A 5,017-nucleotide genomic window follows, 5' to 3' on the forward strand; every position below is an offset into this window, starting at 1 on the left:
ATGTCATTGTTAATGGTTTTTTCAAAGAATTATTTTTTTATGCTTTGTTTGATGATGAAATTTATCACACCTTGAATGCTATATTATTGTATGTTTGTTGAACAACAAAAATATGAAAATCGATAACAAACGTCATATCATATTGTGACTATTGATATGAAGGTATATAGTATGATAGAAGAATTCAAAAATAATCATGATTTTTGCGAGGTTGAGCTAGGTATTTTTATTCCCTCTTTTAATGTTAAATAAGTACCATTTATGACAAGGAAAATAGTAGTTGTAATAGAAATTAGAGGAATGTGGTAGAAGAATGAATGTAGTTCATTTATTCTGACCAAGTTAACAACGACAAGTTTCTTAATCGAAATCTGTGGTCTCACGGGTCATTAAACTAAATGAATTTAGCATTTACATTCACTTAATATCTACAATATATCATTATACTGTTTCGTTTAAACAAACCCGTAATTTCACGGATCATTTCACTAGTACATGCACAAGGACACTGTCCTTCTGCAATTACTTAATCCACATGTTAAACTCGGATTAGTTGATTTAATTACACTTAATGCTGCTGAAATCACACCACGTGTCACATATGTATTCGGAAATTAAAAGAAAAACCCTAACACCAAATAAACTTCTTCTTCTTCACCACTAATCTGCTAAAACCGCAGGCCTCTCTCTTTCATCAAAAGAGAAAACCCTCAGATTCAATTCACCGTCGATTATGCCTTCATTCCGCCATATTAAGTGACGCCACTACCACCAATAAATCAGTTACGTTATTCTCTACAAAATGGTACAAGTTTTGTACATCGACAATACAATCTCGATAAACCATTCGAATTGAACGATTCAAGAAATTAAAGTACGATTCCTTTACATTATGAAGATGTTCGGAAACAAAATCTGATTAAAAATAAATTAGGGTTTCTCTCTTGCGAATTTTGGCGACATCCATTCTGATAATATGTGATCGATTGTAGAACGATGTTTATATGTGTGATAAACATCGATTGCACGTCTGTAACGACTATTTATGTATGTCGATGTTTCACGGTACGTTTTATATACATGATTCAAACCCTAATTTTTTTTAATCAGCAGATAGAAACCCCTATTTTTTATTCATTTGATGTTCCAGATTTTTTTGGATAATCAATCATAACTGTTATTTTTTATCCACCATCGATATGAATTAAACATAAACGACTAGGAGATGATGAATGCAACCATGTAAAGGACGCATTCCACCGGAAAATGTACGCTTTCAATGGGAAACAATCTGGTATGTTAATTTTTTTTTATATAATTTGTGATTACCTTTTCATGTATTGGTTTAACTGAATTTAGTTACTCACTTACTCATAATGACGATGTTATGACTTATGAATTTGATTTCAATAGTTATGATTTGGTGGTGCTGAACCAAGAGTAGAATGTCGAGACTTTGTCAACTCAAGAATACTTGCAGCTATAGGTAATTGTTTATCGTATACTTTTCCCTGAATTGGAATTAATTGGCATCATAGTGGCTAGAAGTTTAATTTGGACAGTTCGGGTGCACCGGGTGATGGGGTAAAAGGGTCATTTTCAAAACCAGACGTAAATCGGTCAAAACCGTGGTTTTTTCGACACAAAATACTATTATGTCCAAAACCCTGGTTATCTGGTTTTTTGAATATTTAAGATTTTGACTTATTTTATGTTTTAGTCCGCATACCTTATCTTCTTTATTTAAATGTGTTTTTTGTTCTTTTGGTTAGTTGCTGCAAGTTGTAGCTGTATTTCGTGGCTCATAATCGATTTAGATGTCACTGGTTAATCCATTTACTCGAATCATCCTAATCATATATTATATAATCGATTCATATATAAATATATTCATAATCACAAATCAGGACGTTGCTAAAAAGTATATGCCACTCTTAGATTATCATTTTTGTATTCCTTTATGTCGTATATGTTAGTAGTTCATATTTGGTGTGGTTCTTATTAGAAGCCCACAATCGATGTATGCACTATTGTTGCTATAGCTTTGATCTGATATTATGTAGTGTCTGATTGATTTTGATTCTTATAGTTCTAATATGATGCTTACAAGGTGTTTTTTTTAGATAACTACAATGTATAACATAGGAAATGTGGTGTATGAGGTGAAATTTGTTTAGAATTTCATATATTGATATGATGTTTTTAGTTCTACTTCCAAGCTTAAATCGTTATAGAGGTTAAATCGTAACATGTAAAACTTAGTTATAACTTATATGTTCAAATGTGCCTGGTGGTTTCAAGTAGTTACTTTTACTATTGTTTAGCTATTTAAACTTCTTCAATGTATGTAAACTTATATTTATAAATCTAGAACCGATTTGTATATTTGTTAATAATTCAATTATGCAGATAGTAGCTTTGTAGATTAAGACTTCAGAGCTATATGAATTGAGAGACATGCTTCTTCAAATATGGGCTGCAATGATCAACCAAATGGGGCTACAATGATCAACCAAATGGTGAGATTCATATAAGTTCTATTTGCTTCCACTCTTGACCCATGTATATATACCCAATAATATGCAACAATTGAATTATTTGGGAATTGATGTACTATATTTTTCACAACCTATCCGAAATTATGTAACTATACTTTGAAATTCATTTTTATTTGAAGGTTAATGTCATGGTTATTATATCTTCGATAATAATTTATACGAACCTTTAAACTTAGCCTGGCAAACGGGTCGGGTTGGGTCGACACCCAAATAGGCTAAGGTCAAAATGGGTCATGGGTCGAATGAGTTTCAAAATTCAAACGGGACAGATTTAAATGGGTTGGATCATGATGGGCCGGGTCGAGATCAATTTTTTCTTAAAAACTATATTTTAAAGAAAAATTTGAAAAATTAAAAAAAAAAAATTTATTTTTAAAATTTTATTACTATTTTTATAAAAAGATTATAAAAAAATAATTTTATTTTGTTGTTATTTGGTTAAAGTTTTTAGTTTTTTTTTCTTCTAATTTTTAATTTTAAGACTTCTTCTGTTGTTTCTATTAAGCTTCTTAGTCAAGTTTTACATTTTTTGATGGGTCGACCCAACACGTTTGAACCCATTTTAAATCAATATTTTAGACCCGTTTTAATTGATGACAGGTGTACATTTTGACCCATTTCAATAAAATTGAGGATTTTAAGTTACAAACATGTGTCAAAGTTGATACATGAACCGTTGAATGAATTTGGGTCAGTTTAATAAGCAATGTAAGAAAGCGAGTCGTTAAGCGATTATATACAAATTTTGGTGAAAGTGTCAAAATGTACTAATACAACTCAAAATGTCCATTCCGACCCGTTTACATTAAGTCTGTGTTTTATTATGGTCTTAATTATTAAGATTTATTTGCACTATATAGTAGCCTCTGCATCTATATAATCAGAAGCATAGTAATAAGTGAGTATATGGCGTTGATTGTAGTACTGAGTACGAACAAAAAATACTAATAATTAGCTACTAGAAAAAGTCAGTATCCGTAATGTACGTATACTAATATTGTTCTATTGCACTGTTTATTGTCAGAAGTGTTATCCTAAAGTAAGGGTTTCAAGTTCGACATTATTCTGAAGATGATGTTAAGGGATGTGATAATGGTTTGGTGCATGATAGAGATGGCACCACCAAAGGTATTGTTTAAATGTTTCATTTCAAGGCTTTTGGTTGCAGTTTGACTTTTTTATTAAGTCAAACTGTAAATTTTGGTATCCGGTATATAATGGCTTAGAGGAACAATAGCAACGTTAATAACAACTTAGATTATGGGTCATTTTTTCTTCCTTTTGGGTCTTTATTGCGTTTCCGGTTCTATAATTTTATCACACCATAACTTGCTATCAATTATAACGCTTTCGATTTGTTTGAGCACGGGCTCTTAAAGGCTAGTTCTTTAATATTCCATATTCATGAAAAATATTTAGATTAAATAGTTACCTAAAAAGATTAAACACATTAGCGACTTTTCATAAATTAAATACAAATTTAATTGTTCAATGAAACAATAAAATAATAAATAGATAGCATATAACTCATATCTAAAAACTTTTTAAAAGTCGCATTTTTATTGTTTACATTATTAATTAAACGTTTTTTTAAATTCGATAGACAAAAAAAGATGAAAAAAATGGTATCTAAAAACAATTTTTAAAGTTACGTTTTTTTTTTTTTTTCCTGTTTAAATGATTAACTAAACGTTTTCTAAATTAGATAGACAAAAAGGAGGTGAATAGTAGGAAGGAAAAAAACACATGGTAAAGTGGTAAAAAATAAAAAGGAAAAAAAATGAGGTGATCATGTAGCTGCTATTCACTTCGTTTGTAACATATAGAGACAAGTTTTGAGGTTACCGCGCATTGATGCGGGTGTGAATATTTTCGTTGTATATAACTATATGTTTTAAATTAAAATATATTTTATCGTTAAAAACCTAACACAACAAAAAAATACAAAATTCCGTTACACCTAGGGATGGCAATGGATCGGATGATGCTGTATCCACATCCATATCCATTTAGTTTTTGTTCATCCATATCCATATCCATGTCCATTTAGTTTCATTTCATCCGTCCATATCCATATCCAGTGGATTAAGCGGGTTAATGGATATCCAATGGATATTAAAAAAATTTCTAATATTATCTAATATGCGATTAAAATAAAAACGTAGTATAGCAAAAATAAATATAACATGACATAATTAAAATATATCCATACAAATGTGTAATCTTTGTCGAAGATATAACAATATTTGTCAAATTTACTATAAAACATAGATTATGAAAAATGAAATATGAAACGTGTAAGTTTATTTTGTTAGATACACGTGTTTTATTGTAATATATTACAGTTATTTCGTTATAGGGTTGAAAATAAAATGTAAATTTAACGGTAAATGAACTTGTAATAGTAAATATGTAAGCTTATATCTATATTTATGTATTCGTATATGTATTTCGGGTGG

The 5,017-nt window shown here is 29.8% G+C and overlaps 1 long non-coding RNA gene across 2 annotated transcripts; it reads left to right on the forward strand.

The window, feature by feature from the left end:
* Positions 1–645: 645 nt before the first annotated feature.
* LOC139864966 (uncharacterized) lies at positions 646–3,817 on the forward strand. Of its 2 annotated transcripts, XR_011764559.1 has the most exons (5): positions 646–1,065; positions 1,223–1,294; positions 1,414–1,486; positions 2,410–2,519; positions 3,583–3,817. It is a non-coding gene; the product is annotated as an uncharacterized lncRNA (long non-coding RNA). The 2 variants fall into 2 exon arrangements; XR_011764558.1 differs by having other exon boundaries at positions 646–1,294.
* The last annotated feature ends 1,200 nt before the right edge of the window (positions 3,818–5,017 follow it).

Source organism: Rutidosis leptorrhynchoides, chromosome 8 (assembly GCF_046630445.1).
Source record: "Rutidosis leptorrhynchoides isolate AG116_Rl617_1_P2 chromosome 8, CSIRO_AGI_Rlap_v1, whole genome shotgun sequence".
NCBI classification, from domain to species: domain Eukaryota; kingdom Viridiplantae; phylum Streptophyta; class Magnoliopsida; order Asterales; family Asteraceae; genus Rutidosis; species Rutidosis leptorrhynchoides.